The following is a 22,748-nucleotide window of genomic DNA, read 5'->3' on the forward strand; positions in this document are numbered from 1 at the left end:
CGTGGATGTTCGCTGTCTCACTAACAAGGAGACTGCCTAATCTGTTCGCTGCCTGGCGAACAAGCAAACCGCTTCATCTCTTCGCTGCCTGGCGAACAAGCAAACCGCTGTGTCTCTTCACAGAATCACAGAATCACAGAATCGCTGAGGTTGGAAGGGACCTCTGGAGATCATCTAGTCCAACCCCCCTGCTCAAGCAGGCTCACCTAGAGCACATTGCACAGGATTGCATCCAGGCGCGTTTTGAATATCTCCAGAGAAGGAGACTCCACCACCTCTCGGGGCAACCTGTTCCAGTGCTCTGTCACCCTCACAGTGAAAAAGTTTTTCCTCATGTTCAGATGGAAGTGTCTGTGTTTCAGTTTGTGCCCATTGCCTCGCGTCCTGTCGCTCGGCACCACTGAAAAGAGTCTGGTCCCATCCTCTCGACACCCTCCCTTCAGATACTTGTACACATTGATAAGATCTCCTCTCAGCCTTCTCTTCTCCACGCTAAACAGGCCAAGCTCTCTCAGCCTTTCCTCATAAGAGAGATGCTCCAGTCCCCTAATCATCTTTGCGGCCCTTCGCTGGACTTGCTCCAGTAGCGCCACATCCCTCTTGTACTGGGGAGCCCAGAACTGGACGCAGTACTCCAGATGTGGCCTCACCAGGGCTGAGTAGAGGGGGAGAATCACCTCCCTCGACCTGCTGGCAACACTCTTCCTGATGCACCCCAGGATACCATTGGCCTTCTTGGCCGCAAGGGCACATTGCTGCCTCATGCTTAACTTGGTGTCCACCAGCACTCCCAGGTCCTTCTCCGCAGAGCTGCTTTCCAGCAGGTCAACCCCCAACCTGTACTGGTGCATGGGGTTATTCCTCCCCAGGTGCAGGACCCTGCACTTCCCTTTGTTGAACTTCATGAGGTTCCTCTCTGCCCACCTCTCCAGCCTGTCCAAGTCTCTTTGAATGGCAGCACAGCCCTCTGGTGTATCAGCCACTCCTCCCAGTTTTGTATCATCAGCAAACTTGCTGAGGGTGCACTCTGTCCCTTCATCCAGGTCATTGATGAAGAAGTTGAACAAGACTGGACCCAGTACTGACCCCTGGGGGACACCGCTAGCTACAGGCCTCCAACTAGACTCTGTGCCACTGATCACAACTCTCTGAGCTCTGCCATTCAGCCAGTTCTCAATCCACCTCACTGTCCACTCATCTAACCCACACTTCCTGAGCTTACCTATGAGGATGCTATGGGAGACAGTGTCAAAAGCCTTGCTGAAGTCTAGGTAGACAACATCCACTGCTCTCCCCTCATCTACCCAGCCAGTCATTCCATCATAGAAGGCTATCAGATTGGTTAGGCATGATTTCCCCTTGCTGAAGCCATGCTGACTACTCCTGATCACCTTCTTTTCCTCCACATGCTTGGAGATGGCTTCCAGGATGAGCTGCTCCATCACCTTTCCAGGGATGCAGGTGAGGCTGACTGGCCTGTAGTTCCCTGGGTCCTCCTTCTTGCCCTTTTTGAAGACTGGGGTGACATTGGCTTTCTTCCAGTCCTCAGGCACCTCTCCTGTCCTCCATGACCTTTCAAAGATGATGGAGAGTGCCTGTGCAATAACGTCCGCCAGCTCCCTCAGCACTCGTGGGTGCATCCCATCAGGGCCCATGGATTTGTGGGTGTCAAGTTTGCTTAAATGATCTCTAACCCACTCCTCCTCCACCAAGGGAAAGTCTTCCTCTCTCCAGACTTTCCCTCTTGCCTCCAGGATCTGGGGTTCCTGAGGGCTGGCCTGAGCAGTAAAGACTGAAGCAAAGAAGGCATTCAGTAACTCTGCCTTCTCTGTATCCTTTGTCACCAGGGCACCCACCCCATTCAGCAAAGGGCCCACATTTCCCCTAGTCTTCCTCTTGCTGCTGATGTATTTGAAGAAGCCCTTCTTGCTGTCCTTGACATCTCTAGCCAGATTTAATTCCAAACAGGCCTTAGCCTTCCTCGTCGCATCCCTGCATACTCTGACAACGTTCCTATATTCCTCCCAAGTGGCCTGTCCCCCTTTCCACTTTCTGTATACTTCCTTCTTCTGCTTGAGTTTTGCCAGGAGCTCCTTGCTCAGCCATGCAGGTATCCTGCCTCCTTTGCTTGACTTCCTACTCATAGGGATGCACCGCTCTTGAGCCTGCAGGAAGTGATGTTTGAATATTAACCAGCTCTCTTGAACGCTCCTTCCTTCTAGGGCCCTCACCCATGGGATTCCTAACTAAGCGCTGCGTCTCTTCGCTGCCTCGCAGAATAACTAACCACCGTGGATGTTACACTGTCTCACAAAGCAGCAGACTGCTGCGTCTGTTCGCTGCCTCGCCAACTGGCAAAGTGCTGCATCGGGTCGCTTCCAGGCGAAAAAGCAATCCGTGATGCCACTACGCCATCTAGTGGACAAGCAAACCGCTGCATCTGTTCGCTGCCTCGCAGAATGAGTGACCACTGTGGATGTTGGCTGTCTCACAAAAAAGGAGACTGCCTAATCTGTTCACTGCCTGGCGAACAAGCAGAACGCTGTGCCAATTCGCTGCCTCGCAGAATGAGTGACTGCTGTGGATGTTGGCTGTCTCACAAACAAGGAGACTGCCTAATCTGTTTGCTGCCTGGCGAAAAAGCAAACCGCTTTGTCTCTTCGCTGCCTGGCGAACAAACAAACCGCTGCGTCCCTTCGCTGCCTCGCAGAATGAGTGACCACTGTGGATGTTCGCTGTCTCACAAACAAGGAGACTGCCTAATCTGTTCGCTGCCTGGCGAACAAGCAGACCGCTGTGTCTCTTCGCTGCCTCGCAGAATGAGGAACCACTCTGGATGTTCGCTCTCTCACAAACAAGGAGACTGCCTAATCTGTCCACTGCCTGGCGAACAAGCAAACCACTGCGTCTCTTCGCTGCCAGGCGAACAAGCAAAACGCTGTGTCTCTTCGCTGCCTCGCAGAATGAGTGACCACTGTGGATGTTCGCTGTCTCACAAAAAAGGAGACTGCCGAATCTGTTCGCTGCCTTGCGAACAAGCAGACTGCTGCGTCTCTTGGCTGCCTCGCAAAAAAGCACATCACTGCCTCTATTCGCCCACTCACAAAAAAGCCAACCACGGCGAATCTTCCCTACTCGCAAAGAAGCGAACCGCTCTCTCTGTTCGCTGCCTCGCCATCAAGCAAACCGCTGCATCTGTCCGCTGCCTCACGAACAAGCAGACCGCTGCGTCTCCTCGCTGTGTTGCCAACAAGTAAACCGTTGCATGTGTTCAGGGCCTGGAGAACTAACTAAGCGCTGCGTCTCTTCGCTGCCTCGCAGAATAACTAACCACCGTGGATGTTCGCTGTCTCACTAACAAGGAGACTGCCTAATCTGTTCGCTGCCTGGCGAACAAGCAAACCGCTTCATCTCTTCGCTGCCTGGCGAACAAGCAAACCGCTGTGTCTCTTCACAGAATCACAGAATCACAGAATCGCTGAGGTTGGAAGGGACCTCTGGAGATCATCTAGTCCAACCCCCCTGCTCAAGCAGGCTCACCTAGAGCACATTGCACAGGATTGCATCCAGGCGCGTTTTGAATATCTCCAGAGAAGGAGACTCCACCACCTCTCGGGGCAACCTGTTCCAGTGCTCTGTCACCCTCACAGTGAAAAAGTTTTTCCTCATGTTCAGATGGAAGTGTCTGTGTTTCAGTTTGTGCCCATTGCCTCGCGTCCTGTCGCTCGGCACCACTGAAAAGAGTCTGGTCCCATCCTCTCGACACCCTCCCTTCAGATACTTGTACACATTGATAAGATCTCCTCTCAGCCTTCTCTTCTCCACGCTAAACAGGCCAAGCTCTCTCAGCCTTTCCTCATAAGAGAGATGCTCCAGTCCCCTAATCATCTTTGCGGCCCTTCGCTGGACTTGCTCCAGTAGCGCCACATCCCTCTTGTACTGGGGAGCCCAGAACTGGACGCAGTACTCCAGATGTGGCCTCACCAGGGCTGAGTAGAGGGGGAGAATCACCTCCCTCGACCTGCTGGCAACACTCTTCCTGATGCACCCCAGGATACCATTGGCCTTCTTGGCCGCAAGGGCACATTGCTGCCTCATGCTTAACTTGGTGTCCACCAGCACTCCCAGGTCCTTCTCCGCAGAGCTGCTTTCCAGCAGGTCAACCCCCAACCTGTACTGGTGCATGGGGTTATTCCTCCCCAGGTGCAGGACCCTGCACTTCCCTTTGTTGAACTTCATGAGGTTCCTCTCTGCCCACCTCTCCAGCCTGTCCAAGTCTCTTTGAATGGCAGCACAGCCCTCTGGTGTATCAGCCACTCCTCCCAGTTTTGTATCATCAGCAAACTTGCTGAGGGTGCACTCTGTCCCTTCATCCAGGTCATTGATGAAGAAGTTGAACAAGACTGGACCCAGTACTGACCCCTGGGGGACACCGCTAGCTACAGGCCTCCAACTAGACTCTGTGCCACTGATCACAACTCTCTGAGCTCTGCCATTCAGCCAGTTCTCAATCCACCTCACTGTCCACTCATCTAACCCACACTTCCTGAGCTTACCTATGAGGATGCTATGGGAGACAGTGTCAAAAGCCTTGCTGAAGTCTAGGTAGACAACATCCACTGCTCTCCCCTCATCTACCCAGCCAGTCATTCCATCATAGAAGGCTATCAGATTGGTTAGGCATGATTTCCCCTTGCTGAAGCCATGCTGACTACTCCTGATCACCTTCTTTTCCTCCACATGCTTGGAGATGGCTTCCAGGATGAGCTGCTCCATCACCTTTCCAGGGATGCAGGTGAGGCTGACTGGCCTGTAGTTCCCTGGGTCCTCCTTCTTGCCCTTTTTGAAGACTGGGGTGACATTGGCTTTCTTCCAGTCCTCAGGCACCTCTCCTGTCCTCCATGACCTTTCAAAGATGATGGAGAGTGCCTGTGCAATAACGTCCGCCAGCTCCCTCAGCACTCGTGGGTGCATCCCATCAGGGCCCATGGATTTGTGGGTGTCAAGTTTGCTTAAATGATCTCTAACCCACTCCTCCTCCACCAAGGGAAAGTCTTCCTCTCTCCAGACTTTCCCTCTTGCCTCCAGGATCTGGGGTTCCTGAGGGCTGGCCTGAGCAGTAAAGACTGAAGCAAAGAAGGCATTCAGTAACTCTGCCTTCTCTGTATCCTTTGTCACCAGGGCACCCACCCCATTCAGCAAAGGGCCCACATTTCCCCTAGTCTTCCTCTTGCTGCTGATGTATTTGAAGAAGCCCTTCTTGCTGTCCTTGACATCTCTAGCCAGATTTAATTCCAAACAGGCCTTAGCCTTCCTCGTCGCATCCCTGCATACTCTGACAACGTTCCTATATTCCTCCCAAGTGGCCTGTCCCCCTTTCCACTTTCTGTATACTTCCTTCTTCTGCTTGAGTTTTGCCAGGAGCTCCTTGCTCAGCCATGCAGGTATCCTGCCTCCTTTGCTTGACTTCCTACTCATAGGGATGCACCGCTCTTGAGCCTGCAGGAAGTGATGTTTGAATATTAACCAGCTCTCTTGAACGCTCCTTCCTTCTAGGGCCCTCACCCATGGGATTCCTAACTAAGCGCTGCGTCTCTTCGCTGCCTCGCAGAATAACTAACCACCGTGGATGTTACACTGTCTCACAAAGCAGCAGACTGCTGCGTCTGTTCGCTGCCTCGCCAACTGGCAAAGTGCTGCATCGGGTCGCTTCCAGGCGAAAAAGCAATCCGTGATGCCACTACGCCATCTAGTGGACAAGCAAACCGCTGCATCTGTTCGCTGCCTCGCAGAATGAGTGACCACTGTGGATGTTGGCTGTCTCACAAAAAAGGAGACTGCCTAATCTGTTCACTGCCTGGCGAACAAGCAGAACGCTGTGCCAATTCGCTGCCTCGCAGAATGAGTGACTGCTGTGGATGTTGGCTGTCTCACAAACAAGGAGACTGCCTAATCTGTTTGCTGCCTGGCGAAAAAGCAAACCGCTTTGTCTCTTCGCTGCCTGGCGAACAAACAAACCGCTGCGTCCCTTCGCTGCCTCGCAGAATGAGTGACCACTGTGGATGTTCGCTGTCTCACAAACAAGGAGACTGCCTAATCTGTTCGCTGCCTGGCGAACAAGCAGACCGCTGTGTCTCTTCGCTGCCTCGCAGAATGAGGAACCACTCTGGATGTTCGCTCTCTCACAAACAAGGAGACTGCCTAATCTGTCCACTGCCTGGCGAACAAGCAAACCACTGCGTCTCTTCGCTGCCAGGCGAACAAGCAAAACGCTGTGTCTCTTCGCTGCCTCGCAGAATGAGTGACCACTGTGGATGTTCGCTGTCTCACAAAAAAGGAGACTGCCGAATCTGTTCGCTGCCTGGCGAACAAGCAGACCGCTGTGTCTCTTCGCTGCCTCGCAGAATGAGGAACCACTCTGGATGTTCGCTCTCTCACAAACAAGGAGACTGCCTAATCTGTCCACTGCCTGGCGAACAAGCAAACCACTGCGTCTCTTCGCTGCCAGGCGAACAAGCAAAACGCTGTGTCTCTTCGCTGCCTCGCAGAATGAGTGACCACTGTGGATGTTCGCTGTCTCACAAAAAAGGAGACTGCCGAATCTGTTCGCTGCCTTGCGAACAAGCAGACTGCTGCGTCTCTTGGCTGCCTCGCAAAAAAGCACATCACTGCCTCTATTCGCCCACTCACAAAAAAGCCAACCACGGCGAATCTTCCCTACTCGCAAAGAAGCGAACCGCTCTCTCTGTTCGCTGCCTCGCCATCAAGCAAACCGCTGCATCTGTCCGCTGCCTCACGAACAAGCAGACCGCTGCGTCTCCTCGCTGTGTTGCCAACAAGTAAACCGTTGCATGTGTTCAGGGCCTGGAGAACTAACTAAGCGCTGCGTCTCTTCGCTGCCTCGCAGAATAACTAACCACCGTGGATGTTCGCTGTCTCACTAACAAGGAGACTGCCTAATCTGTTCGCTGCCTGGCGAACAAGCAAACCGCTTCATCTCTTCGCTGCCTGGCGAACAAGCAAACCGCTGTGTCTCTTCACAGAATCACAGAATCACAGAATCGCTGAGGTTGGAAGGGACCTCTGGAGATCATCTAGTCCAACCCCCCTGCTCAAGCAGGCTCACCTAGAGCACATTGCACAGGATTGCATCCAGGCGCGTTTTGAATATCTCCAGAGAAGGAGACTCCACCACCTCTCGGGGCAACCTGTTCCAGTGCTCTGTCACCCTCACAGTGAAAAAGTTTTTCCTCATGTTCAGATGGAAGTGTCTGTGTTTCAGTTTGTGCCCATTGCCTCGCGTCCTGTCGCTCGGCACCACTGAAAAGAGTCTGGTCCCATCCTCTCGACACCCTCCCTTCAGATACTTGTACACATTGATAAGATCTCCTCTCAGCCTTCTCTTCTCCACGCTAAACAGGCCAAGCTCTCTCAGCCTTTCCTCATAAGAGAGATGCTCCAGTCCCCTAATCATCTTTGCGGCCCTTCGCTGGACTTGCTCCAGTAGCGCCACATCCCTCTTGTACTGGGGAGCCCAGAACTGGACGCAGTACTCCAGATGTGGCCTCACCAGGGCTGAGTAGAGGGGGAGAATCACCTCCCTCGACCTGCTGGCAACACTCTTCCTGATGCACCCCAGGATACCATTGGCCTTCTTGGCCGCAAGGGCACATTGCTGCCTCATGCTTAACTTGGTGTCCACCAGCACTCCCAGGTCCTTCTCCGCAGAGCTGCTTTCCAGCAGGTCAACCCCCAACCTGTACTGGTGCATGGGGTTATTCCTCCCCAGGTGCAGGACCCTGCACTTCCCTTTGTTGAACTTCATGAGGTTCCTCTCTGCCCACCTCTCCAGCCTGTCCAAGTCTCTTTGAATGGCAGCACAGCCCTCTGGTGTATCAGCCACTCCTCCCAGTTTTGTATCATCAGCAAACTTGCTGAGGGTGCACTCTGTCCCTTCATCCAGGTCATTGATGAAGAAGTTGAACAAGACTGGACCCAGTACTGACCCCTGGGGGACACCGCTAGCTACAGGCCTCCAACTAGACTCTGTGCCACTGATCACAACTCTCTGAGCTCTGCCATTCAGCCAGTTCTCAATCCACCTCACTGTCCACTCATCTAACCCACACTTCCTGAGCTTACCTATGAGGATGCTATGGGAGACAGTGTCAAAAGCCTTGCTGAAGTCTAGGTAGACAACATCCACTGCTCTCCCCTCATCTACCCAGGCAGTCATTCCATCACAGAAGGCTATCAGATTGGTTAGGCATGATTTCCCCTTGCTGAAGCCATGCTGACTACTCCTGATCACCTTCTTTTCCTCCACATGCTTGGAGATGGCTTCCAGGATGAGCTGCTCCATCACCTTTCCAGGGATGCAGGTGAGGCTGACTGGCCTGTAGTTCCCTGGGTCCTCCTTCTTGCCCTTTTTGAAGACTGGGGTGACATTGGCTTTCTTCCAGTCCTCAGGCACCTCTCCTGTCCTCCATGACCTTTCAAAGATGATGGAGAGTGCCTGTGCAATAACGTCCGCCAGCTCCCTCAGCACTCGTGGGTGCATCCCATCAGGGCCCATGGATTTGTGGGTGTCAAGTTTGCTTAAATGATCTCTAACCCACTCCTCCTCCACCAAGGGAAAGTCTTCCTCTCTCCAGACTTTCCCTCTTGCCTCCAGGATCTGGGGTTCCTGAGGGCTGGCCTGAGCAGTAAAGACTGAAGCAAAGAAGGCATTCAGTAACTCTGCCTTCTCTGTATCCTTTGTCACCAGGGCACCCACCCCATTCAGCAAAGGGCCCACATTTCCCCTAGTCTTCCTCTTGCTGCTGATGTATTTGAAGAAGCCCTTCTTGCTGTCCTTGACATCTCTAGCCAGATTTAATTCCAAACAGGCCTTAGCCTTCCTCGTCGCATCCCTGCATACTCTGACAACGTTCCTATATTCCTCCCAAGTGGCCTGTCCCCCTTTCCACTTTCTGTATACTTCCTTCTTCTGCTTGAGTTTTGCCAGGAGCTCCTTGCTCAGCCATGCAGGTATCCTGCCTCCTTTGCTTGACTTCCTACTCATAGGGATGCACCGCTCTTGAGCCTGCAGGAAGTGATGTTTGAATATTAACCAGCTCTCTTGAACGCTCCTTCCTTCTAGGGCCCTCACCCATGGGATTCCTAACTAAGCGCTGCGTCTCTTCGCTGCCTCGCAGAATAACTAACCACCGTGGATGTTACACTGTCTCACAAAGCAGCAGACTGCTGCGTCTGTTCGCTGCCTCGCCAACTGGCAAAGTGCTGCATCGGGTCGCTTCCAGGCGAAAAAGCAATCCGTGATGCCACTACGCCATCTAGTGGACAAGCAAACCGCTGCATCTGTTCGCTGCCTCGCAGAATGAGTGACCACTGTGGATGTTGGCTGTCTCACAAAAAAGGAGACTGCCTAATCTGTTCACTGCCTGGCGAACAAGCAGAACGCTGTGCCAATTCGCTGCCTCGCAGAATGAGGAACCACTCTGGATGTTCGCTCTCTCACAAACAAGGAGACTGCCTAATCTGTCCACTGCCTGGCGAAAAAGCAAACCGCTTTGTCTCTTCGCTGCCTGGCGAACAAACAAACCGCTGCGTCCCTTCGCTGCCTCGCAGAATGAGTGACCACTGTGGATGTTCGCTGTCTCACAAACAAGGAGACTGCCTAATCTGTTCGCTGCCTGGCGAACAAGCAGACCGCTGTGTCTCTTCGCTGCCTCGCAGAATGAGGAACCACTCTGGATGTTCGCTCTCTCACAAACAAGGAGACTGCCTAATCTGTCCACTGCCTGGCGAACAAGCAAACCACTGCGTCTCTTCGCTGCCAGGCGAACAAGCAAAACGCTGTGTCTCTTCGCTGCCTCGCAGAATGAGTGACCACTGTGGATGTTCGCTGTCTCACAAAAAAGGAGACTGCCGAATCTGTTCGCTGCCTTGCGAACAAGCAGACTGCTGCGTCTCTTGGCTGCCTCGCAAAAAAGCACATCACTGCCTCTATTCGCCCACTCACAAAAAAGCCAACCACGGCGAATCTTCCCTACTCGCAAAGAAGCGAACCGCTCTCTCTGTTCGCTGCCTCGCCATCAAGCAAACCGCTGCATCTGTCCGCTGCCTCACGAACAAGCAGACCGCTGCGTCTCCTCGCTGTGTTGCCAACAAGTAAACCGTTGCATGTGTTCAGGGCCTGGAGAACTAACTAAGCGCTGCGTCTCTTCGCTGCCTCGCAGAATAACTAACCACCGTGGATGTTCGCTGTCTCACTAACAAGGAGACTGCCTAATCTGTTCGCTGCCTGGCGAACAAGCAAACCGCTTCATCTCTTCGCTGCCTGGCGAACAAGCAAACCGCTGTGTCTCTTCACAGAATCACAGAATCACAGAATCGCTGAGGTTGGAAGGGACCTCTGGAGATCATCTAGTCCAACCCCCCTGCTCAAGCAGGCTCACCTAGAGCACATTGCACAGGATTGCATCCAGGCGGCTTTTGAATATCTCCAGAGAAGGAGACTCCACCACCTCTCGGGGCAACCTGTTCCAGTGCTCTGTCACCCTCACAGTGAAAAAGTTTTTCCTCATGTTCAGATGGAAGTGTCTGTGTTTCAGTTTGTGCCCATTGCCTCGCGTCCTGTCGCTCGGCACCACTGAAAAGAGTCTGGCCCCATCCTCTCGACACCCTCCCTTCAGATACTTGTACACATTGATAAGATCTCCTCTCAGCCTTCTCTTCTCCACGCTAAACAGGCCAAGCTCTCTCAGCCTTTCCTCATAAGAGAGATGCTCCAGTCCCCTAATCATCTTTGCGGCCCTTCGCTGGACTTGCTCCAGTAGCGCCACATCCCTCTTGTACTGGGGAGCCCAGAACTGGACGCAGTACTCCAGATGTGGCCTCACCAGGGCTGAGTAGAGGGGGAGAATCACCTCCCTCGACCTGCTGGCAACACTCTTCCTGATGCACCCCAGGATACCATTGGCCTTCTTGGCCGCAAGGGCACATTGCTGCCTCATGCTTAACTTGGTGTCCACCAGCACTCCCAGGTCCTTCTCCGCAGAGCTGCTTTCCAGCAGGTCAACCCCCAACCTGTACTGGTGCATGGGGTTATTCCTCCCCAGGTGCAGGACCCTGCACTTCCCTTTGTTGAACTTCATGAGGTTCCTCTCTGCCCACCTCTCCAGCCTGTCCAAGTCTCTTTGAATGGCAGCACAGCCCTCTGGTGTATCAGCCACTCCTCCCAGCTTTGTATCATCAGCAAACTTGCTGAGGGTGCACTCTGTGCCTTCATCCAGGTCATTGATGAAGAAGTTGAACAAGACTGGACCCAGTACTGACCCCTGGGGGACACCGCTAGCTACAGGCCTCCAACTAGACTCTGTGCCACTGATCACAACTCTCTGAGCTCTGCCATTCAGCCAGTTCTCAATCCACCTCACTGTCCACTCATCTAACCCACACTTCCCGAGCTTCCCTATGAGGATGTTATGGGAGACAGTGTCAAAAGCCTTGCTGAAGTCTAGGTAGACAACATCCACTGCTCTCCCCTCATCTACCCAGGCAGTCATTCCATCACAGAAGGCTATCAGATTGGTTAGGCATGATTTCCCCTTGCTGAAGCCATGCTGACTACTCCTGATCACCTTCTTTTCCTCCACATGCTTGGAGATGGCTTCCAGGATGAGCTGCTCCATCACCTTTCCAGGGATGCAGGTGAGGCTGACTGGCCTGTAGTTCCCTGGGTCCTCCTTCTTGCCCTTTTTGAAGACTGGGGTGACATTGGCTTTCTTCCAGTCCTCAGGCACCTCTCCTGTCCTCCATGACCTTTCAAAGATGATGGAGAGTGCCTGTGCAATAACGTCCGCCAGCTCCCTCAGCACTCGTGGGTGCATCCCATCAGGGCCCATGGATTTGTGGGTGTCAAGTTTGCTTAAATGATCTCTAACCCACTCCTCCTCCACCAAGGGAAAGTCTTCCTCTCTCCAGACTTTCCCTCTTGCCTCCAGGATCTGGGGTTCCTGAGGGCTGGCCTGAGCAGTAAAGACTGAAGCAAAGAAGGCATTCAGTAACTCTGCCTTCTCTGTATCCTTTGTCACCAGGGCACCCACCCCATTCAGCAAAGGGCCCACATTTCCCCTAGTCTTCCTCTTGCTGCTGATGTATTTGAAGAAGCCCTTCTTGCTGTCCTTGACATCTCTAGCCAGATTTAATTCCAAACAGGCCTTAGCCTTCCTCGTCGCATCCCTGCATACTCTGACAACGTTCCTATATTCCTCCCAAGTGGCCTGTCCCCCTTTCCACTTTCTGTATACTTCCTTCTTCTGCTTGAGTTTTGCCAGGAGCTCCTTGCTCAGCCATGCAGGTATCCTGCCTCCTTTGCTTGACTTCCTACTCATAGGGATGCACCGCTCTTGAGCCTGCAGGAAGTGATGTTTGAATATTAACCAGCTCTCTTGAACGCTCCTTCCTTCTAGGGCCCTCACCCATGGGATTCCTAACTAAGCGCTGCGTCTCTTCGCTGCCTCGCAGAATAACTAACCACCGTGGATGTTACACTGTCTCACAAAGCAGCAGACTGCTGCGTCTGTTCGCTGCCTCGCCAACTGGCAAAGTGCTGCATCGGGTCGCTTCCAGGCGAAAAAGCAATCCGTGATGCCACTACGCCATCTAGTGGACAAGCAAACCGCTGCATCTGTTCGCTGCCTCGCAGAATGAGTGACCACTGTGGATGTTGGCTGTCTCACAAAAAAGGAGACTGCCTAATCTGTTCACTGCCTGGCGAACAAGCAGAACGCTGTGCCAATTCGCTGCCTCGCAGAATGAGTGACTGCTGTGGATGTTGGCTGTCTCACAAACAAGGAGACTGCCTAATCTGTTTGCTGCCTGGCGAAAAAGCAAACCGCTTTGTCTCTTCGCTGCCTGGCGAACAAACAAACCGCTGCGTCCCTTCGCTGCCTCGCAGAATGAGTGACCACTGTGGATGTTCGCTGTCTCACAAACAAGGAGACTGCCTAATCTGTTCGCTGCCTGGCGAACAAGCAGACCGCTGTGTCTCTTCGCTGCCTCGCAGAATGAGGAACCACTCTGGATGTTTGCTCTCTCACAAACAAGGAGACTGCCTAATCTGTCCACTGCCTGGCGAACAAGCAAACCACTGCGTCTCTTCGCTGCCAGGCGAACAAGCAAAACGCTGTGTCTCTTCGCTGCCTCGCAGAATGAGTGACCACTGTGGATGTTCGCTGTCTCACAAAAAAGGAGACTGCCGAATCTGTTCGCTGCCTGGCGAACAAGCAGACCGCTGTGTCTCTTCGCTGCCTCGCAGAATGAGGAACCACTCTGGATGTTCGCTCTCTCACAAACAAGGAGACTGCCTAATCTGTCCACTGCCTGGCGAACAAGCAAACCACTGCGTCTCTTCGCTGCCAGGCGAACAAGCAAAACGCTGTGTCTCTTCGCTGCCTCGCAGAATGAGTGACCACTGTGGATGTTCGCTGTCTCACAAAAAAGGAGACTGCCGAATCTGTTCGCTGCCTTGCGAACAAGCAGACTGCTGCGTCTCTTGGCTGCCTCGCAAAAAAGCACATCACTGCCTCTATTCGCCCACTCACAAAAAAGCCAACCACGGCGAATCTTCCCTACTCGCAAAGAAGCGAACCGCTCTCTCTGTTCGCTGCCTCGCCATCAAGCAAACCGCTGCATCTGTCCGCTGCCTCACGAACAAGCAGACCGCTGCGTCTCCTCGCTGTGTTGCCAACAAGTAAACCGTTGCATGTGTTCAGGGCCTGGAGAACTAACTAAGCGCTGCGTCTCTTCGCTGCCTCGCAGAATAACTAACCACCGTGGATGTTCGCTGTCTCACTAACAAGGAGACTGCCTAATCTGTTCGCTGCCTGGCGAACAAGCAAACCGCTTCATCTCTTCGCTGCCTGGCGAACAAGCAAACCGCTGTGTCTCTTCACAGAATCACAGAATCACAGAATCGCTGAGGTTGGAAGGGACCTCTGGAGATCATCTAGTCCAACCCCCCTGCTCAAGCAGGCTCACCTAGAGCACATTGCACAGGATTGCATCCAGGCGCGTTTTGAATATCTCCAGAGAAGGAGACTCCACCACCTCTCGGGGCAACCTGTTCCAGTGCTCTGTCACCCTCACAGTGAAAAAGTTTTTCCTCATGTTCAGATGGAAGTGTCTGTGTTTCAGTTTGTGCCCATTGCCTCGCGTCCTGTCGCTCGGCACCACTGAAAAGAGTCTGGTCCCATCCTCTCGACACCCTCCCTTCAGATACTTGTACACATTGATAAGATCTCCTCTCAGCCTTCTCTTCTCCACGCTAAACAGGCCAAGCTCTCTCAGCCTTTCCTCATAAGAGAGATGCTCCAGTCCCCTAATCATCTTTGCGGCCCTTCGCTGGACTTGCTCCAGTAGCGCCACATCCCTCTCGTACTGGGGAGCCCAGAACTGGACGCAGTACTCCAGATGTGGCCTCACCAGGGCTGAGTAGAGGGGGAGAATCACCTCCCTCGACCTGCTGGCAACACTCTTCCTGATGCACCCCAGGATACCATTGGCCTTCTTGGCCGCAAGGGCACATTGCTGCCTCATGCTTAACTTGGTGTCCACCAGCACTCCCAGGTCCTTCTCCGCAGAGCTGCTTTCCAGCAGGTCAACCCCCAACCTGTACTGGTGCATGGGGTTATTCCTCCCCAGGTGCAGGACCCTGCACTTCCCTTTGTTGAACTTCATGAGGTTCCTCTCTGCCCACCTCTCCAGCCTGTCCAAGTCTCTTTGAATGGCAGCACAGCCCTCTGGTGTATCAGCCACTCCTCCCAGCTTTGTATCATCAGCAAACTTGCTGAGGGTGCACTCTGTCCCTTCATCCAGGTCATTGATGAAGAAGTTGAACAAGACTGGACCCAGTACTGACCCCTGGGGGACACCGCTAGCTACAGGCCTCCAACTAGACTCTGTGCCACTGATCACAACTCTCTGAGCTCTGCCATTCAGCCAGTTCTCAATCCACCTCACTGTCCACTCATCTAACCCACACTTCCTGAGCTTACCTATGAGGATGCTATGGGAGACAGTGTCAAAAGCCTTGCTGAAGTCTAGGTAGACAACATCCACTGCTCTCCCCTCATCTACCCAGGCAGTCATTCCATCACAGAAGGCTATCAGATTGGTTAGGCATGATTTCCCCTTGCTGAAGCCATGCTGACTACTCCTGATCACCTTCTTTTCCTCCACATGCTTGGAGATGGCTTCCAGGATGAGCTGCTCCATCACCTTTCCAGGGATGCAGGTGAGGCTGACTGGCCTGTAGTTCCCTGGGTCCTCCTTCTTGCCCTTTTTGAAGACTGGGGTGACATTGGCTTTCTTCCAGTCCTCAGGCACCTCTCCTGTCCTCCATGACCTTTCAAAGATGATGGAGAGTGCCTGTGCAATAACGTCCGCCAGCTCCCTCAGCACTCGTGGGTGCATCCCATCAGGGCCCATGGATTTGTGGGTGTCAACTTGCTTAAATGATCTCTAACCCACTCCTCCTCCACCAAGGGAAAGTCTTTCTCTCTCCAGACTTTCCCTCTTGCCTCCAGGATCTGGGGTTCCTGAGGGCTGGCCTGAGCAGTAAAGACTGAAGCAAAGAAGGCATTCAGTAACTCTGCCTTCTCTGTATCCTTTGTCACCAGGGCACCCACCCCATTCAGCAAAGGGCCCACATTTCCCCTAGTCTTCCTCTTGCTGCTGATGTATTTGAAGAAGCCCTTCTTGCTGTCCTTGACATCTCTAGCCAGATTTAATTCCAAACAGGCCTTAGCCTTCCTCGTCGCATCCCTGCATACTCTGACAACGTTCCTATATTCCTCCCAAGTGGCCTGTCCCCCTTTCCACTTTCTGTATACTTCCTTCTTCTGCTTGAGTTTTGCCAGGAGCTCCTTGCTCAGCCATGCAGGTATCCTGCCTCCTTTGCCTGACTTCCTACTCATAGGGATGCACCGCTCTTGAGCCTGCAGGAAGTGATGTTTGAATATTAACCAGCTCTCTTGAACGCTCCTTCCTTCTAGGGCCCTCACCCATGGGATTCCTAACTAAGCGCTGCGTCTCTTCGCTGCCTCGCAGAATAACTAACCACCGTGGATGTTACACTGTCTCACAAAGCAGCAGACTGCTGCGTCTGTTCGCTGCCTCGCCAGCTGGCAAAGTGCTGCATCGGGTCGCTTCCAGGCGAAAAAGCAATCCGTGATGCCACTACGCCATCTAGTGGACAAGCAAACCGCTGCATCTGTTCGCTGCCTCGCAGAATGAGTGACCACTGTGGATGTTGGCTGTCTCACAAAAAAGGAGACTGCCTAATCTGTTCGCTGCCTGGCGAACAAGCAGAACGCTGTGCCAATTCGCTGCCTCGCAGAATGAGTGACTGCTGTGGATGTTGGCTGTCTCACAAACAAGGAGACTGCCTAATCTGTTCGCTGCCTGGCGAAAAAGCAAACCGCTTTGTCTCTTCGCTGCCTGGCGAACAAACAAACCGCTGCTTCTCTTCGCTGCCTGGCGAACAAGCAGACCGCTGTGTCTCTTCGCTGCCTCGCAGAATGAGTGACCACTGTGGATGTTCGCTGTCTCACAAACAAGGAGACTGCCTAATCTGTCCACTGCCTGGCGAACAAGCAAACCGCTTCTTCTCTTCGCTGCCTGGCTATCAAGCAAACCGCTGTGTCTCTTGGCTGCCTCGCAGAATGAGGAACCACTGTGGATGTTCGCTGTCTCACAAACAAGGAGACTGTCTTATCAGTTCGCTGCCTGGCGAACAAGCAGACCGCTGCGTCTCTTGGCTGCCTGGTAAAATGAATGACCACTGTGGATGTTCGCTGTCTCACAAACAAGGAGACTGCCTAATCTGTTCGCTGCCTGGCGAACAAGCAAACCGCTTCGTCTCTTCGCTGCCTGGCCAACAAGCAAAACGCTCTGTTTCTTCGCTGCCTCGCAGAATGAGGAACCACTGTGGATATTCGCTGTCTCACAAACAAGGAGACTGCCTAATCTGTTCGCTGCCTGGCGAACAAGCAGACCGCTGTGTTTCTTTGCTGCCTTGCAGAATGAGGTAACACAGTGGATGTTCGCTGCCTCAAAAACAAGGAGAGTGCCTAATCTGTCCACTGCCTGGTGAACAAGCAAACCACTTCGTCCTTTCGATGACTGGCGAACTAACTGATCTCTGCGTCTCCTCGCTTCCTCGCAGAATGGGGAACCACTGTGGATGTTCACTGTCTCACAAAAAAGGAGACTGCCTAATCTGTTCGCTGCCTGGCGAACAAGCAGACTGCCGTGTCTCTTCGCTGCCTCGCTAAAAAGCGAACCGCTCTCTCTGTTCTCTGCCTCGTCATCAAGCAAACCGCTGCATTTCTCCGCTGCCTCATGAACAAGCAGACCGCTGCGTCTCCTCGCTGCGTTGCGAACAAGTAAACCGTTGCATGTGTTGAGGGCCTGGAGAACTAACTAAGCGCTGCGTCTCTTCGCTGCCTCGCAGAATAACTAACCACCGTGGATGTTCGCTGTCTCACAAACAAGGAGACTGCCTAATCTGTTCGCTGCCTGGCGAACAAGCAGACCGCTGTGTCTCTTCGCTGCCTCGCAGAATGAGTGACCACTGTGGATGTTCGCTGTCTCACAAACAAGGAGACTGCCTAATCTGTTCGCTGCCTGGCAAAAAAGCAGACCGCTGTGCCTCTTCGCTGCCTCGCAGAATGAGGAACCACTCTGGATGTTCGCTCTCTCACAAACAAGGAGACTGCCTAATCTGTCCACTGCCTGGCGAACAAGCAAACCACTGCGTCTCTTCGCTGCCAGGCGAACAAGCAAAACGCTGTGTCTCTTCGCTTCCTCGCAGAATGAGTGACCACTGTGGATGTTCGCTGTCTCACAAAAAAGGAGACTGCCGAATCTGTTCGCTGCCTTGCGAACAAGCAGACTGCTGCGTCTCTTGGCTGCCTCGCAAAAAAGCACATCACTGCCTCTATTCGCCCACTCACAAAAAAGCCAACCACGGCGAATCTTCCCTACCTCGCAAAGAAGCGAACCGCTCTCTCTGTTCACTGCCTCGCCATCAAGAAAACCGCTGCATCTGTCCGCTGCCTCACGAACAAGCAGACCGCTGCGTCTCCTCGCTGTGTTGCCAACAAGTAAACCGTTGCATGTGTTGAGGGCCTGGAGAACTAACTAAGCGCTGCGTCTCTTTGCTGCCTCGCAGAATAACTAACCACCGTGGATGTTACACTGTCTCACAAAGCAGCAGACTGCTGCGTCTGTTCGCTGCCTCGCCAACTGGCAAAGTGCTGCATCGGGTCGCTTCCAGGCGAAAAAGCAATCCATGAGGCCACTCCGCCATCTAGTGGACAAGCAAACCGCTGCATCTGTTCGCTGCCTCGCAGTATGAGGAACTACTATGGATGTTCGCTGTCTCACAAACAAGGAGACTGCCTAATCGGTCTACTGCCTGGCGAAAAAGCAGACCGTTTCGTCCCTTCGCTGCCTGGCCAACAAGCAAAACGCTGTGTTTCTTCGCTGCCTCGCAGAATGAGGAACCACTGTGGATGTTCGCTGTCTCACAAACAAGGAGACTGCCTAATCGGTTCGCTGCCGGGCGAACAAGCCAACCACTGCATGTGTCCACTGCCTCGTCAACAAACAGACCGCTGTGTCTCCTCACTGCCTCTCAGAAAAGCACATCACTGCACCTATTCGCCCAGTCACAAAAAGGAAACCGCAGCAAATCTTCCCTACCTTGCAAACAAGCAAACCGCTCTATCTCTTTGCTGCCTCGCCAACTAACTAAACGCTGCGTCTCTTCACTCCCTCGCAAACTAACTGACCTTGGTGTCTCTTCGCTGCCTTGCACACTAACTTACGGCTACGTCTGTGCGTTGCCTCGCAAACTAAGGAACCGCTGCGTCTCTTCCCTTCCTCGCCAACAAGCAACCCGCTGTGTCTCTTGGCTTCCGCGTGCTAAAGCAAACGGCGTCTCCGCTACGCCACCTCGCCGACTACTCAACGACTGCGTGTCTTCGCCGCCTCACAGACAAGCAAGCCCTTGTGTCTCTTTGCCGCCTCGCGCACTAACCACTGCGTCTCTTTGATGCCTGCCAAAAGACGGAAGTGCTGCATCTCTTCCCGCCTCGCCAACAAGCAGTCCACTGCCTCTGTTGGAGGCGTTGCGAACAAGCAGTCGGCACACTCTGTTCACCGCTTTGCCAACAAGCAGACTGCAGCGTCGCTTCGCCGCCTGGCCAACAAGCACATTGCTGCACCTGTTCGCTGCCTCGCCAGCTAGCAAAGTGCTGCCTCGCTTCGCTTCCAGGCGAAAAAGCAAGCCGTGATGCCACTTCGCCACCTGGTGGACAAGCAAAGCACTGCATCTCTTGGCTGCCTCGCAGAATGAGGGACCACTGTGGATGTTCGCTGTCTCACAAACAAGGAAACTGCCTAATAGGTTCGCTGCCTGGTGAACACGCAAACACCTGCGTCTCTTCACTGCCTCGCGGAAAGAGTGACCACTGTGGATGTTCGCTGTCTCACAAACAAGGAGACTGCTAATCTGTTCGCTGCCTGGCGAACAAGCAAACCGCTGTGTCTCTTGGCTGCCTCACAGAATGAGTGACCACTGTGGATGTTCGCTGTCTCACAAACAAGGAGACTGCCTAATCTGTTCGCTGCCGGGTGAACAAGCAAACCACTGCATGTGTCTGCTGCTTCGCCAACAAGCAGACCACTGTGTCTCTTCACTGTCTCGCAAAAATCACATCACTGCGTTTATTCGCTCACTCACAAAAAAGCAAACGACGATGGCTCTTCCCTACCTCGAAAACAAGCAAACTGCTCTATCTCTTCACTGCCTCGCCAAATAAATAACTGCTGCATCTCTTCACTTCCTTGCAAACTAACTGGCCTTGGCGTCTCTTCGCTGCCTTGCACACTAAATTACGACTACGTCTGTGGGTTGCCTCGCGAACTAAGGAACCGCTGCGTCTCTTCCCTTCCTCGCCAACAAGCAACCCGCTGTGTCTCTTCGCTTCCGCTTGCTTCTAGGCACATGTGAAAATGAAACACCGGGACTTAGGAGGGTGCCGAGCAGCCTCGTAGAGGGCCATTGCTAGCCACTGGTCTCTCTCTCTCTGCTTCTTCTTTCGCTCCTGGGAAAGAAGGAAAAGATCCTCCCCTCACCTCTCGTTGTGCCACCAGCGCAAGGAGCAGCCCCAGCCCTTGGGGCTTGGCAGCTCGCCTCTGCAATGGCTCTGCGCAGGTGCTGCCCAGGCGCAGGAGCGAGAGCGAGGGCCTCTCCCCGGGGCAGCCCGGCACCAGCGCAGGACCAAGTTCAGCTGCCGCGGAGACATGCAGCGGCTGCTGCCTCCCGCCCTCCCCAGCAGCCTGAAAAGCCTTTGGCGCAAGGAGAACTAGATGGTCTCTCATGCGCGCGTGCACACACACACACACACACACCCCCCTGATGAGAGAAGCCTCATTTCTAGGAAGCCAAGTTGAAGAATAAGAGCAAGTCTGTTTGTTTGAAGAAAGCCACAAGGAGGAGCTGGCAGAGAGAGCTGCTATTACCGCCGCACTAGGCTCCAACTCCTTCAGGGCTGCAAGCTCTAATGCCTCAGGCTTCTCTCAGAAGCTAGAGTTTGTCCCGGTGAATTGGGGCAGGTTCCTTTCTGGCCCTGTGCAAAACTGCCATGCGCCCGCGAGAAGGATAAGCTCAGGACACACCATCTCCGTTACTCCCTTTACTCGAGAGTGCATTCCTCCAAGAGCAGCTTTGCTCTGCTAGGCCGCCTCCGGACTCAGAGTCCCGGGACTCACAGGAGGCAGCCAGCGGGCAGAGGATGGGCCACATCTGCTCTTCCGGCTGCTGTGCCTGGGCCGGAAAGTCCTTGCCGGGGGGTACCTGCGTGCTTGTGGGCCCACTCGGGTTTCAGCTCTGAGGGCCGTGGTCTGGGGAGGGCGGAGAGGGTGCACAGCACAGACCTTCCCGAGCCAGAGAGCCAGAAGAGCAGAGCGTGCCTCCGCAGGCGGGACCGTGCACAGCTCCCCTCTGCTCTCCCGGAGCAGCCTTCTCCCAAAGCACAGGGACAGCAGCGCTCGCAGCAGCCCCTTTAATCTCCCGCCACCCCTGGAGCCACGCTGGAGGTGCGGCTGTACGTGGGGGCAGAGAAAAGCCTCTCCTCCGCTTCCACATCTTCCACCTTCCTCTCCTTGGTTGGTCTCTGGAGCCCGCCTTCCTTCGTGTGCCAGTGGCACAGCTGCCTCAGGTGCTTGACCATCAAGGCGGTGTTTGCCTCCAGCCGGCAGAGCACCTCGTAGCTGTCGCAGGGGCTCCCGCCCTGGCAGGCGGTGCCCCCAGGAGCTGAGGGCGCCTGGCCCATCTCCTGGGAATGAGAGGGCAGGGGCACGATGAAACGGGCAGGGGCCTGCAGGGCTCAGACCTGTCCGGCGCGGCTTGGCCTCGTCTCCAGAAACTCAAGCCTCCCAGCGCTGCTCCAGGCAGCAGGCTGCGCTAAGAAGCCCTCAGGCAGCACGTGTGTGTTTTCCGCTCGGCAGGTTGAACCCCACTGGTGCAGAATGTCCCCATTTCTCCCTCGGAGGCTGACACCAACCTCTGCCACCTGGGGGTAGGAAGAGGCCAGGGGAAGAGGCCGAGGATGTGCCGGGTCCTGCCAAGGCTTTCTCGTCCAGCCGTTTTTTTTTCTCCCTCGTTCCAAGCATCCCTGGCCCAAGGCCTTTACGGTACGCTGCTCCCAGCACCCTGGCACCGTCCCGCCTGCGTCCCCTCCAGCACTCACCTGTCTCTGGCGTCTCATGGCTTTACGCCAAAGACAGCGTGCAAGCAAAAGCCCGCCGAGCAGGCCCAGGGCTTGGCTGCATAGAGAGAGCACCTGCAGCGTCACCGGGCTCATCTCCAGCTGGGCACAGGAGGGCCAGAGCTGGTCCAGAGGGTAGGGCAGGCAGGAGCGCTGATGCTCCGTGCCTGTGCCCAGTTGTTCCAGCTCCTCGGGGAGAACATCCCACCCGACTCGGGCCCAGCTGGGGTGGCCGCAAAGGCCCAGGCCGCCAGGGAGCAACGAGGCTGTGACCAGAGCGAGGGCCACGGAGAGAGGCGGGCAGAGCATTGTCCCAGTGCCTCCCAAGGACAAATCTCTGCGAGCGCTGGCTGTCACCCTCAAGCGAGCTCAGCTGGTGACTGCCAGCACTGAGGGGCGGCCCCGAGCATCAGCGCAGTGGGGGGGGTGGATGAGGTCATCAGCCCCAGGGGGCTGTCACCAAAGGCCCTGTGAGGTCACAAGGCCTTTCCCCGGCACCCAGCAGACAGGGAAGGCGGAGGCGGCGCGAAGGAGGGCCCGGGGAGGCGGCTTTCTAACGCTGCTGCTCCCACTGCTGTCCCCGCTGGGGCTCTGTGGCCCCACCGGCAGAGCGGGCCCGAGCCCCACGTGCTTTGGGCCCTGCTCCAGAATCCTCAGTGAGGAGGAGCTGGGCCAGCGCGGGGCGTTGCCCGGAAGTGCTCAGTGCTGTCAGCCCCACGGGCAGCTGGGCAGCCGCGGCGTTTCCGTCAGCACCGCGGGGTACTTTGATGCTTTACGGAGAGGCGTGGGAGCAGGGCCCCAGCCCAGCCAGCGTCTCCAAAGGGGGCCCCAGCTGGCTGGTGGAGGGGTGGGCAAGAAGCACCGCACCACTTACCCCACAGCAAGAAGGGCCTCGGAGAACAA

The sequence above is a fragment of the Apteryx mantelli genome, chromosome 6, assembly GCF_036417845.1.
Source record: "Apteryx mantelli isolate bAptMan1 chromosome 6, bAptMan1.hap1, whole genome shotgun sequence".
In the NCBI taxonomy this organism is placed as follows: Eukaryota; Metazoa; Chordata; class Aves; order Apterygiformes; family Apterygidae; genus Apteryx; species Apteryx mantelli.